The sequence below is a fragment of the Physeter macrocephalus genome, chromosome 7 (assembly GCF_002837175.3).
Source record: "Physeter macrocephalus isolate SW-GA chromosome 7, ASM283717v5, whole genome shotgun sequence".
NCBI lineage: Eukaryota > Metazoa > Chordata > Mammalia > Artiodactyla > Physeteridae > Physeter > Physeter macrocephalus.
Genome location: NC_041220.1, coordinates 37294513 through 37310105, shown reverse-complemented (window position 1 = coordinate 37310105; position 15593 = coordinate 37294513).

The following is a 15593-nucleotide window of genomic DNA, read 5'->3' as shown; positions in this document are numbered from 1 at the left end:
CTCATGGATCATTCTCCAGGATAGATCATATCTTGGGTCACAAATCAAGCCTTGGTAAATTTAAGAAAATTGAAATCGTATCAAGTATCTTTTCCAACCACAATGCTATGAGACTAGATATCAATTACAGGAAAATATTTGTAAGAAATATGAACACATGGAGGCTAAATAACACACTACTTAGTAACCAAGAGATCACTGAAGAAATCAAAGAGGAAATCAAAACATACCTAGAAAGAAATGACAATGAAAACACAACGACCCAAAACCTATGGGTTGCAGCAAAAGCATTTCTAAGAGGGAAGTTTATAGCAATACAGTCCTACCTCAAGAAACAAGAAACATCTCAAATAAACAACCTAACCTTACACCTAAAGCAAGGAGAGAAAGAAAAACAAAAAAAAAACAAGAGTTAGCAGAAGGAAAGAAATCATAAAGATCAGATCAGAAATAAATGAAAAAGAAATGAATGAAATGATAGCAAAGATTAATAAAACTGAAAGCTGATTCTTTGAGAATATAAACTAAAATGATAAACCATTAGCCAGATTCATCAAGAAATTAAGGGAGAATATTAAAATCAGCAGAATTAGAAATGAAAAAGGAAAACTACCAAATGACACTGCAGAAATACAAAGGATCATGAGGAATTACTACAAGAAACTATATGCCAATAAAATGGACAACCTGGAAGAAATGGACAAATTCTTAGAAAAACACATCTTCTGAGACTGAACCGGGAAGAAATAGAAAATATAAACAGACCAATCACAAACACTGAACTTGAAACAGTGATTAAAAATCTTCCAACAAACAGGTGAATTCTATCAAACATTTAGAGAAGAGTTAACACTTATCCTTCTCAAACTCTTCTCAATGGCAAAAAACTGAAACCATTTCCTCTAAGATCAGGAACAAGACAAGTTTGTCCACTCGCACCACTATTATTCAACACAGTTTTGGAAGTTTTAGCCACAGCAATCAGAGAAGAAAAATAAATAAAAGGAATCCAAACCAGAAAAGAAGAAGTAAGTCTGTCACTGTTTGCTGATGACATGATACTATACATAGAGAATCCTAAAGATGCTACCATTAAGCTACTAGAGCTAATCAATGAATTTGGTAAAGTAGGCAGAAAACTATATCACACTGATTTAAAAAACTAAAGTTGATACAAACAGATGGAGAGATATACCATGTTCTTGGATTGGAAGAATCAGCGTTGTGAAAATGACTATACTACCCAAAGCAATCTACAGATTCAGCACAATCCCTATGAAACTCCCAATGACATTTTTCACAGAACTAGAACAAAAAATTTCACAATTTTGTATGGAAACACAAAAGACTCCAAATAGCAGAAGCAACCCTGAGAAAGAAAAACGGAGCTGGAGGAATCAGGCTCCCTGACTTCAGACTCTACTACAAATCTACAGTAATCAAGACAGTATGGTACTGGCACAAAAGTAGAAATAGAGATCGATGGAACAGGATAGAAAGCTCAGAGATAAACCCACACACATATGGTCACCTTATTTTTTATAAAGGAGGCAAGAATATACAATGGAGAAAAGACAGCCTCTTCAATAAGTGGTGCAGGGAAAACTCAACAGCTACATGTAAAAGAATGAAATTAGAACACTCTCTAACACCATACACAAAAATAAACTCAAAATGGATTAAAGACCTAAATGTAAGGCCAGACACCATAAAACCCTTAGCGGAAAACATAGGCAGAACACTTTATTACATAAATCACAGCCAGATCCTTTTTGATCCACTTCCTAGAGAAATGGAAATAAAAACAAAAATAATCAAATGGGACCTAATGAAACTTAAAACCTTTTGCACACCAAAGGAAAGCAGAAACAAGACTAAAAGACAACTCTCAGGGGCCTCCCTGGTGGCGCAGTGGTTGCGCGTCCACCTGCCAATGCGGGGGAACCGGGTTCGCGTCCTGGTCTGGGAGGATCCCACGTGCCGCGGAGCGGCTGGGCCCGTGAGCCATGGCCAATGAGCCTGCGCGTCTGGAGCCTGTGCTCCTCAACAGGAGAGGCCGCAACAGAGGGAGGCCTGCATACCACAAAAAAAAAAAAAAAAAAAAAAGACAACTCTCAGAATGGGAGAAAATATTTGCAAATGAAGCAACTGACAAATCTCCAAAATTTACAAGCAGCTCATGAAGCTCAATACCAAAAAAAAAAAAAAACCCAATCCAGAAATTGGCAGAAGTCCTAAATAGACATTTCTCCAAAGAGGACATACAGATGGCCAAGAAGCACATGAAAAGCTGCTCAACATCACTAATTATTAGAGAAATGCAAACCAAAACTACAGTGAGGTATCACCTCACACCAGTTAGAATGGGCATCATCAGAAAATCTACAAACAACAAATGCTGGAGAGGGTGTGGAGAAAAGGGAACCCTCTTGCACAATCCCACTACTGGGCATATACCCTGAGAAAACCATAATTCAAAAAGAGTCATGTACCACAATGTTCATTGCAGCTCTATGTACAATAGCCAGGACATGGAAGCAACCTAAGTGTCCACCGACAGATGAATGGATAAACAAGATGTGGCACATATATACAATGGAATATTACTCAGCCATAAAAAGAAATGAAATTGAGTTATTTGTAGTGAGGTGTATGTACCTAGAGTCTGTCATCCAGAGTGAAGTAAGTCAGAAAGAGAAAAACAAATTCCATATTCTAACACATATATATGGAATCTAAAAAAAAAAAATGGTTCTGAAGAACACATGGGCAGGACAGGAATAAACACACAGGCATAGAGAATGGACTTGAGGACACAGGGAGGGGGAAGTGTAAGCTAGGACGACGTGAGAGAGTGGCATGGACATATATACACTACCAAACGTAAAATATCTCCAAAATTTACAAGCAGCTCATGAAGCTCAATACCAAAAAAAAAAAAAAACCCAATCCAGAAATTGGCAGAAGTCCTAAATAGACATTTCTCCAAAGAGGACATACAGATGGCCAAGAAGCACATGAAAAGCTGCTCAACATCACTAATTATTAGAGAAATGCAAATCAAAACAGATCAGTTCGGTGCTTTGTGACCACCTAGAGGGGTGGGATAGGGAGGGTGGGAGGGAGACACAAGAGGGAGGAGATTTGGGGATATATGTATACGTATTGCTGATTCACTTTGTTATAAAGCAGAAACTAACAGACCATTGTAAAGCAATTTTAGTCCAATAAAGCTGTTTTTTAAAAAAAAGGGATACCACGATTATTAATCTTCTTGTTATATTTTAATAATTATATGTGTTTGTGTGTGCCTGTATGTGTGTATTGAATGTACAATTATTTAGATATTAATCGAGAGTCACGTTATTACTTTTAATAGGCTCAGCATGCTGTGGTAACAAATAGTCCCCAAAATTTTAGTGCCTTATGTAATAGAAGATTATTTCTTACATGGCATTACATTCTGATGCAGGTGTGATATATGACTTTCATGTGCTACCTGTGGAACTCAAGGCATCCAAAGTCCCAGCATCAGGATAAGATAGAGTAAGGGGACACATGAAACTTCTTGTGTTTAATTGCCATAACCAGATAATGGCACACATGAAACTTCTCACTGTCCATTTGTCAGAATTAGACATGTGGCTCCATATACCTTCACATAAAGGAGAGAATGGAGACTTTACTCTCTCGGGAACCATAACACTATGTCTAACTGTGATGTAGTAGCATTGGTATGTGTGTTTGGGGGGCAGAAAGAGAATTTGGAGAACAGTCAAATGGAATTAATGCAACTTTTGGTTTAAATTTTGAGTGACTAAATTCAAATTTTATATCTTCCGATATGAAGCTCTGAAACATCTTCCTCCTAGAACATTGATTTGTATACATCTTCAGATGAATCAAAATTTTATTCCATGTTCTTTTACTCAAGTGTTTGGTTCTACTATGATGGCATTTGTGGATTATATCATGTACACTAAAGAAAATGTATAGCAACAGTAATACCTTTGGAATTTGAATTTCTTTACTTTTCCTATCAAATCTCTTTTGCAGGCATATAATTCATTGTTGTATTTTATTTCATTTCCTGAGGCAGTAAAGGCCATTAGTTTTTGCTTGCCTTTCTTAACTTTTATGTCTCTGTTTTTACTAGTATCACATATGCTATCACACCCTTTACCACTCATCTAAACATAGCTAATTCTTTCTGTGAAAGACCCAAGAACAGCAAATCATAGACTAAGTAACATAGCTAAAGTAAAAGACCTTACCTTGCTGTTCCCTGAACTCTGCTCCAAAGATATTCATTCAAAGAATAGCTTTTTAATCTCCTTTGTGCCAGGAGCTGTTCTAGGTACTAGGAACATAGGTGTGAACAAAAATAAAAATAGCAAGAGGCCTACTCTCATTGAAATTACATTACAGTGAAGCTAGGCAGAAAATAAATAAATGAAAATTTATTTCATTTGAGGAAATGAGGGTAAAACAGGTGCTAGAAAAATAAAACATGGTGCTGTGAGAGAGAGAGTTTTGAGGGATTTCTAAATAATTTGACACAAAAATTAAGCCACTGCTAATAATATACTTGAGTGTAGGAGCACATTTTCTGACTCTTCTCAATGAATCAGAGAGGAGGCTTTAATTGGATACCTCTTCAGATTCTCTTTCTTATATATGATGTATATTAAAAAAATATTAAAGTCATGTGGGTCATTCAGTATGCAAAATGCAGTAAATCTCAATGATTTTTATCCATTGGCCAAGAAATTACCTTCACTTCATTCCTTTTAGTCAATGAATATTTTTGATTATCTATTACAAGTCATGCATATAATAGAGGTGCTGGGGATAAGCATCTGTGACAATAAGACCAAGTTCCTCTCCTGGTGCACATATATTCTAAAGGTGCACTCAGGCAGTTAACAAGTAATATGCAATAAAATATAGATATTAAAGAAACTTATAAAGAAAAAACACAAAGTAAGTTAAGCTGGCAGAGAGTGACAGAAGGAGAGAAGATACATAATTTAGGGGGTCAAAGAAGTCTTCTTTGAGCAGGTGAGGGTTGGACAGAGAGCTGAATGGTGGGAAGGAGTAAGGCATACAAAGCTCCAGGAGAAGAATACTCCCGGAGGAGTGGCTGAAATTGCAAAAGCTCTGAAGTAGAACAGAACCTGCCAAGCTCAGAGAAAAAGCCAGAACACTAGTGTGGCTAGAGTGGGTGAACAAGGGAAAGAGAAGATGACCCGCCAAAGAGGTATGCAGGCCCTGTACATTGATAAGGACTTTTGTACTTTGACTTACAACCAGAAGACATCAGAGTGTTTTCAGCAGAATACCGCCCAATAGCCCATCTTGCTTGGAAATATGTGAGGTTTTCATGCTGAACTTCTTCACTTTCCAACCCAGACAAGGAAATACAATTCTACACACACACCAAAAATAATTATTAACATTTTGTCTAAAATAAGAGGCTTAGATAAGAATATTGAGTCATTTAATAACACAAAAGAGATGCAATAGAGTCTGATGTCTTTTCAAAGCATATCCTTGTAAACTGCATTTTGTTTTCAAGGACGATTAATAAATGTCTTCATCTCAAAAAGAAAATTACCAGTTTGATATTATCTGACCCACCTGTAAACATACCAGTGTGATATCAAGTGACTTACCCAATACCCTGAAAGTTACTGGAGATGTGTTTGGGGTGTCAGAAGATTTCCCAGGGAGCTTCTCCTCTCTATCAAAAACTTCTTCTGCACCCACAAACATCATTAATAGTCTACTTCTAGGAAAGTTTGAGCTGGGAGTTTTATCCTGCCTGCCCGTTATGCATGACAATTGTGTAAAGGCTTCTGAGCCTAAAGCAGAGGTTTAAAGGGTAAACTTCAGCCTTCATAGCAGAGAGGACTGACACCAACACTACAGAGTGAGTCAAGACAGAATGTATTTGAGGACCCAGAATTAAAATCAGCAAACCATATGGAAGAATGTTATTCTATTCATTAGCATAAACATTATATTTCTATTTTTCCTTAGTATTTCAATGATCATGGACATGATCAAAATGATAATCATATTGACCACGTGACCATAGAACAGACTCTCCCTGATTCCCTGGTGATCAGTATACCTCGGTTCTGAGCACACTATTAGCAGATGCAAGGTAACTTATGATTTACCCCTGAATATAACAAATCAACTCTAAATTTCTTTGTTTTTAAGTTTTTAATAAACTCAGATTAAATATGTGTAATAGGTAGCATAGTAAATTGGTTTAGCAGTTATATAATATGCATGCTGGAATCAGATAAAATAGGTTCAAATCCCAGATTCATAATTAAAAACAATGTAGCTCAAGACAAATTATTTAATTTCTCTAATGATGATTTTCTCAACTAGTACTGTAGCAATACTATTGCCTAATGGAATTGTAAGTACCATGTGAGATTAGGTTGCGTATCTGCAAAGTATTAAGTATCCACTAAATTGTTAATGTTGTGACATTTTACAAATCAACAGGATTTTCCCTCCAAAAAATGTCTTTGCTGTGTAAATAAAATCAAACAGTTGCATATGGAAAAATATTCATTTGTGGCTTAACCCTCTGACTTGTCTACAATATAAAACAAAACATTTTCAGAAACAGTGCAACATCAAATTACTTCTGCTCTTCCAGAGGAATAGGCTTTTAAAAACAAACATTGGCTTCCCCACTGTTTCCAGGCATTATCTTTGATGATTTCATATAAGATCTATTTTTTTAAACAATAAACAGAGGATAAACATTATTCCAATCATCCTTTACTCCTCTGTTTGTCACATGCCACATATGAGATCATCAGTAACTCATAATATCACTACCTTCAAAATATATCCAGAATCCAGTCACTTGTCATGATCTACACTGCAAGTACCTGGGTTACAACCACTATTATTTCTCACCTGAGTTTCACAGTGCCCCCGACTGAACTGCTTGCTTCTCCTACCCTTTTAGAATCTATTCTCAACACAGTTGCAACAGTAATTCTTTCAGAATAGGAACCATATCTTGTTGCTAAGAGAGTACATATACTCTCTTAGTACATGTAGTTTTCTCACTACATACACACAAAGGGTAAATAAATGAGAGGATAGAAATGTTAATTAGTTACATTGTGGTAATCGTTTCACCATGTACATGTATATAATATTATCACATTATACACCTTAAATATATGTAATTTTTATTTGTCAATCTTACCTCAATGGAGCTAGGGGAAAAAGTTGCAGTGAAATTAAGTAAAAGTCTTTCTGCAAGTAAATGTCATGCCTGATAGTAAAGGAGGAGAAATTGTGATTAGTTGGTTGTAATTGTGGCTAAAATCATCAAATAATTATGGAAAGAAGTAGATTCACTCTAATAAATGCAATAGAAAATCAGGACAATGCACATGAAAAGGGGATTCAAGTATGACGTCTGAAAATCCTTTCATCTCCCTCCAATCATGTTATTAAATGTTCATAGGTACAAATTAATTTTCACATTAAAAAATATGAAATGCGGGCTTCCCTGGTGGCGCAGTGATTGAGAGTCCGCCTGCATCGGGACACGGGTTCGTGCCCCGGTCCGGGAAGATCCCGCATGCCGCGGAGCGGCTGGGCCCGTGAGCCATGGCCGCTGAGCCTGCGCGTCCGTAGCCTGTGCCCCGCAACGGGAGAGGCCACAACAGTAAGAGGCCCCCCTCCAATCATGTTATTAAATGTTCATAGGTACAAATTAATTTTCACATTAAAAAATATGAAATGCGGGCTTCCCTGGTGGCGCAGTGATTGAGAGTCCGCCTGCATCGGGACAAGGGTTCGTGCCCCGGTCTGGGAGGATCCCGCATGCCGCGGAGCGACTGGGCCCGTGAGCCATGACCGCTGAGCCTGCGCGTCCGTAGCCTGTGCCCCGCAACGGGAGAGGCCACAACAGTAAGAGGCCCGCGTAACGCGAAAAAAAAAAAAAAAAGTGAAATGCTAGTGGGAAGCAGCCTCATAGCACAGGGAGATCAGCTCCGTGCTTTGTGACCACCTAGAGGAGTGGGATAGGGAGGATGGGAGGGAGACACAAGAGGGAGGGGATATGGGGATATATGTATATATATAGCTGATTCACTCTGGTATAAAGCAGAAACTAACACACCATTGTAAAGCAATTATATGCCAATAAAGATGTTAAAAAAGTTTTTTAATTAAAAAAAAACATGAAATGTACTTCTTTGTATTGTCTAATTTCAATCCCTGCCACCTCATTGTAAGCTCTGTTTCTATCACAAATTCTTACTGAAGAAAGAAAACAAAGCCTCCAATGGTGGGTCTAGAAAAATCTCAAAAGCAAATTTCATACTTTAAGTAGGGTGTTATGGGGAAGAGGTACAAGCCACCACTTTAACTTTGTGCAATATCATTTCAAATACGGTAATCAGTGGTCCGATTTTACACGAACCCAAAGATCTCAGTGCTTTACCCTACATGCAAAAATCAATTTCCCAGACATTTAATTATTTCATTTGTTTCTCCATGATGCCCTATAAATCCTCCAAACACCTCAAATTACACATCTAGACACAGTAATATAAATAGTTGGCATTTATTTGCCTAATTTAGAATGAAATGATGCTTATTTCAGGATAGTTGTTCTTTAACTCCACCAATCCTAAGGGTCAAGAAAATTACAATACACAAAGGACAATTTTTAATGATGTCATCTTTGGGAATAATTACAAAATAGTCAAATGTCTTCAGTGTCCCCAGCCTCAAAAAAACCTATTCCCTTCTACCCTAATAAATGTTCACGCTCGTCCTAGTCTATGCCTATGTAAACCTGGTCTTTCGAAGACACCTTAGCAAATATGAGTGACCTTTTCCAACCACTTCTCTCTGGGGGCGACCTGCGCTTCCATCTCTAACCTTCTGAGATTCTAGGTCCTTAGCACGTACTCATTTAGGTAAATGATTAAGCATTCTTTGTCAAAAGGCAGCCTTTAAAAGAGTTCAAAACTTTGATATAAAAAGGCTGCATTTGAAGAGTTCAAAAATTCTAATAAAACTGAAATCATACTCTTGGAGAAAATTCTGGCATCCGTGAGCAGCTGATAAGCTCATGGATGAAAAAAAAAAAAAATCTGGCTCTTGAAATTGCCAAGCCACATAAACAAGTGACAAAAACACAAGTGACAACTATGCCTTTGGGTATGTACACAGGTGACTGGCCTCTGGTCTGTCCTTTTAAGCTTTAGTGAAATCAGTATGAGCACTGTCCACAGGACACTTTGAATAAGCTGCTGAGTTTATCTGAGGTGAATTCAGCTCTCCTGACTTTTCCTCATGACTTTGTTTCCCTTGGCTTTTCACTGGTTGACAAACAACCTGTCTCTCTTCTTGTTTGTGAATGTCGTTATTGATTCTGTGGTCACATTTATTTTCCTTGTACTAAACTTTAGTCCCTCATATATGCCTTGAGTAAATTTGCCCTTTGTTGCCATAAATGACCTTAGTCTATGCCCTTCTTAGTGGAATTCTTACGGAAGTTGCATACACCTCCTAATGTCACAGCCATTGAGGAATCATTTTATAAGCTTCTGAGTTGGCATTGAATCTCCTCTAGCATTTAACATTCTAAAAGCCTGTCCCATTAAAAAAAAAAATATATATATATATATATATATGTCTAGATTTTAACTGATTCTCACTGCAAGGGATACCACTAGGTTGCCTTATCTTTCGAATGGTCCTATATATTGGCATGACTTAATAAACAGTAAAAGTCAAACAAATGGCACCTGTCCATCACGTATTGGATTTCAACAGATACAGAGCTCTTCTGACAGAAGCAGTCTGATTTTTTTTCCTGATTTTTACACCTCCATACTTTACATACATAAAAATACCAAATATACAGCTACATTTATGATTACCAGTGAGCTCCATAACCACAAATCCATCCAGCAAAATTTGGCCCTTAGCCTTAGCCTCCATAACCTCATATTCATCAATATATCTGGCTGGCTAAAATTAAATTTGAGTTGCCTATAGTTATTTGGAATGCATTTTATATGGTATGGATCTTGCATGACTCAAAAATATAGGATGTAGCATGATTAATTATATTTTCTGTTAGGAAAGAACGAATTATACTGAAGGAAAAAAAAAATCTGTTGTGTATAGCTAATGAAGAGAGCGCCCTCAAGTGGTGACATGTGGATACTGCAGGCATTAAGACCTAACCTATAAAGACCTAACCTGCTTTATAGCTGACAGCTTTATCAAGTCATGGTCCATCCTGTGCCCACTGAAGCCATTACTAGTTGAGTTAGCCTTAAAATCTATCTCAGTACAATTTGTTAAGTAGCTATATGCAGTCAGTTGTGACTGGACTTAAGATCTAACTTTTATTCCTTTTATTCCTTTAATTAGACCATTATTAGATCAGTGGAACTCAAAAATTGCTGAGACATCAATAACAGAATTATAGAACTTCAAGTTCAGTGGGAGACTGTGAACGGTCACTGAATTGATTGTCTGTTACAGAAACTGAGCACCAAGAGTTGAGAGGTTGAGATGAGTGAAGTGGAAATATTAGCAACATTAATAACGGTGGGGGCTTCCCTGGTGGCGCAGTGGTTGCGCGTCCGCCTGCCGATGCAGGGGAACCGGGTTCGCGCCCCGGTATGGGAGGATCTCACGTGCCGCGGAGCGGCTGGGCCCGTGAGCCATGGCCGCTGAGCCTGCGCGTCCGGAGCCTGTGCTCCTCAACGGGAGAGGCCACAACAGTGGAAGGCCCGCATACCACAAAAAAAAAAAAAAAAAAAAAAATGGTGGTTACAGCATCTATTTAATGAGTAACCATTACATGGGTATCAGATAGTGATAAAGTACTTCCTGTTGATGAAGGGCAAGGAGGACCGATGAAAGAGGCAGAGCACTCCAGATTGGTAGATGGCAGTTTTAATAAGAGAGAGAACTTACATACAAGGCTTGTCTTGGGTGCCACAAAATCAGTCATCTCTGCACCTGCCCACCAGAATCTTAAAAGTCTATATAAAGGTCTTTAATTGGGTTCAGTCACATATACTGTTCAGATTGTCTTCACAACACATTTCTCTCTCAAGGTTGCAGCTTTGAAAACAGTTCTGGTTGTGGGGACAGTGAGCAAAAGGTACATTCCAAGGACGGGGGAGGGGATAAGAAGTTTCTGATTGGCCAGGCCCAGCTTGCTGGTCAGTCATCGCATCCTTTTGATGACTTCCTCCAACACAATAGCTCCACAAGGTAAATATTATTAGCCTTATTTTACAGATCATAAAACTAAGGTCTGGAAAGATTACATAGTTCACTTGAAGTCACTTAGGTAACATATCACAGAGCTAGGATGGTCTATTGCCAATGCAGTTCACATGGCAGTGAGATAGTAAAGACAAGCTAACTTATGCTGCAGTAACAAACAACCCCCAAAACTCGGTGGCTTGAAACTCTAAGACTTATTGCTCCCTTACACTACATATTTACTGTGGATCAGTTTAAGTTCTGCTACATATTGCTCTCACTGGGGGAGTCAGGTTGAAGAAACACATATTGACGGAAAAGTTACCATCTATGACATTGCCAGTGGCCACAGCAGAAAGAGAGAGTGGTGAATTATCTAAAAGCTTCCAGCCAGAAGTGACACATGCTATTTCTTGCTCATATTTAATTGGCCAAAGCAAGCCACTAAATTTAAGTAGAAAGTAGAACTGGAAAGTAGAACTTTACATAAGACCAGGAGGAGGAATCGAAATATTTGGTAGACACTACTAATGTCTAACGCATGTACACTTTGCTTAATGGATAGATGCCAGATGCTAACAGGATGAAATCCAAGCATGTTTATTTGTCTTAGAAAACCCAGTATGATGTGGCCTCTGATTATCTGCAATACATCATTCCATCAATTTCCCACAGGAATCCTATATTCCAGTGATCTCAAACCAGTAATTATGCCCCCAAACTATCAAGCTATGTCATGCCCCATGCATTTGCACATAAGGTACACTTTGGGATTTTCATTCCACTTATATCTGCCTGATGAATTTCTCCTCTTCTTTCAGGACCCAGCTCAGGGTTTTCCTGTGCTATGAAGGTTTATCAACACACTCCATCCCTGACCCACATGTGCCAGGGCCGTATCTCTATTCTGTCCTCATCAAACAGTATCACACTCATTTGTTTACATGTTATTCTCATCTATTAGACTGTAAGTGTTCTGAGTGCAATATCTCTGGATCATTGCTAGTACTCAATAAATAATGTCTGGACGAAGGAATAAAGTCATCTGTGTTTTAATAGGGGATACCAAGATTTAGCAAAAAATATATATAATAAATATTAAACTGTCATTAATAAACCAAGGAAGTTTTGAAAAAAATATAGGATGGTAGGAGGTAGGCATATCAGCAGTAGCTTTTTATCCTTTACTGTTAAAACTAACAATTTTTTCTAAGTAACCATTTTTTTTAATGCAACCTGGTGATTTCATACTGGAGTGGAAGGTCCCATATATATATGAGTAGTTTGTGAGGCTTTTTAAAATGATTGTTATCTCTTAGAGACTTCTCCCTGGAAAATCAGATGTTTCAAGTTTCCCCTAAAATGATTTATTGAGAATTATTACCATGGTGAGCAATGAATTTTCTCATCTAGTAACATTTATTTTCTGTAGATATGCTGGAGATAAGTATATAATTTGTCCCATTTTACAGAAAAGGGAACAGGTTCAGAGAAGTTCATTAACTTGCCCAAATTACACGGCTGGTAAATGCCTGAAATGGGGTTCAAACTCAAGACTTTTTGAAGATGAAGCCACGTTATTAATAATTCCATTTGTACAATAAATGCAGTAGATGTAGTGAATAAATTTATCATACTCATGCATTTATGATGTTCTAATAAATCACACTATGCTGTGTTTTATCAGAGGGTCTTCCTTTCACAATGTTTTTATCCAAAGAGCATTGATAAGGTATAAACTTCAGGTTTTATCACTTATATAGGTGATAGTTTGGGACTTACAAATTTTTCTGGAATTGTAACAGCTGCGGTTTTTGCCAAATTCTAGGGCCTCTTTTGGGTCTGGTGCTGCATATTGGTTACACATCTAGAAATCTTATGACCATCCTAGCTACCCCAGCTGTCACATGTCATTGGGTAGACTATGCCCTTGAAATCTTTGGTACTTTTGACATTTAGAGGAAAAAAGCAATGCATTTGTTTTCCAAGAACTTCTCCTACCAAGAATTTCCTAATAGCACAATGTGACTGCCAAGGTTTCTAAAACACATTCTCCTAAATGCACACAATTAGCCCCAGGCCAGATTTCCAGTTATTCATTTCTGGACTTGAACTCTATCCATCTGTGAACAAAAAAATTTCTATCTGAAGGCACATCTACTCTTTGAATCTAAATCAGTTCTCTGAAGTACCTATGAAATATAGAACTAGAAACTTTTTTCTACCATCCAACATAACGTCATTCTATATTCCTTTACAGACAATTTTTTCAAAATTCTAGAGATTGCACTTGTTTATTCTAGCTTTCAGTGATTTCCTAGGCTTAGAATTTGCGTGAAGGCCCTGAGCAAATGCAAATTGCTTATTTCAACAAGTCTTCTTCACTGGGGCAAATAATTAACATGACTGCTCAGTGAATTTTACCTTACAGAGAAATCAGGATGAGCAATTACTGAAGAAGGAGTGTCCAATTCCTGCTGTCTTTGCAACCAACAGACCATGCCGCCTCAAAATTATTTTCCAGAAGTCGTTGCAGTCACATTGGTTTTTAGAAGAGTCATTTCAACCCAACCTAACACTTATTCAAAGCCCAAGCTTAGACAGATAACCCATCCTCAGACGTTTTGCAAATCATTACATAATGTTTATTTATGGCCTACTTTAATCTTCTTTATAGAGATTAGCTGCCTGTTTCGTGAGTGTTTCTTGGTAATACTTTTTCATCCATTCATACCTTCAGGGTTAGGACTTATTTTGTAGCATTTTTATTGTAATTACGTGTCTTAAAGACGCTATTTTTTAACCTTTGCCTGGTAAGTGACAGCCTTCCACAATAATGTAAAATAGGCAGAAAAACAGAAAAGAACATATTACTAATAAATTATCAATGAAGGTTAAATTTCTTCAACTCTCTGTATGCATGGATGTTACAATAGGATACAAAAGAAGACAAATACATTTGTGGAAATGTAGGTTCATAATCATCAGACCCATGACAAAACACTATTCAATTCACTAAGTGAGATTTTTTTAAATGTGCACGTATATGAAACTGTAAACATTAAGGTTATGGAATAAGTCTTTAATAAATTTCCTTCCTTAGTGTAGTGTGGTTGTTAACAAGAGTATTTTGGAGTTGCATAGGTCTTAGTTCAGATCTTGACCCTGGAACTCATCAGTCACATACCCTTGGGAAGATTTCAGAATCTCAGTGATCAATATTTTATCCAACTTTAAATGATAGTATCAATATCTACAGCTCAAGATTGTCGGATGATTAATACAATTTTGATGTACGTAAATAAAACACTTGGTATAACACCTTGCACAATATACATGTTAGTAAGCAATAGTTTTGTTCTAATTAACAACATCATTCAGAAATAGGGGCTGGATGAAATGCTTTACAGGAGTTTGCAAGTAAATGTCTGCATGTATGACATACATATTTATATATGGGAAAAGAGAGAATACAAGAGGAAGAATATGCTCTGGAAGGTTATAGCACATATGTTCAGAAATTTGATGAGGTATCCAACATAGTTAATTTCAGAAAAAAGTAGAACTCTATGTAAATAATATTACTAAAACATCCAGTTAAGCAGATGCCTTATGAAAACACAATATTGGTGTTTCCACAGAGTTTCTATATTTCTGAAAGCCGTCCTGATGAGGAAAGTTGTCTGTGGCACTGGTTTATTAGTCCTTGGCTTATGCTGCCTTAAATAATTGTTTTTGCAGGTGGAAGATCTTCTTGGAAAAAGAATAGGGAAAATCAAACTTCCTTCACTGAAATGTGACCAGAACAATAAGCAATGTTGTTAGGTGACCTTCCCGGTTCGTAATCTCAGCTGAGAGCACTTAAGCTGTATACTGGAACAATAATCTTGGATATATTTCCTCATGTCAGAATGAGTCTCTTAAGACTATTGAAGAAGCAGAAATAAGTTGTCTGACTTAGTATCTCTTTCTTAGAAAACTCCCAAATGATCTAAGGCAAGCCTCTGAAAATTCAGAAATCAAGACATATTAATTATAACAGGATATATGTCAGGGATTATATTATTCAAGACATCTGGGGCATCTTCGACAAATAATGAGAAGGAAATTTTAATCAAGAAAACCGTGACATTTATTGAATGTATCTCAAAAGTACATGGGAAAAAAACTATCCAATGTCTTCATCCTGGGCAGACACATAAAGAATGGTTTAGGGCTTCCCTGGTGGCACAGTGGTTGAGAGTCTGCCTGCCGATGCAGGGGACACGGGTTCGTGCCCCGGTCCGGGAAGATCCCACATG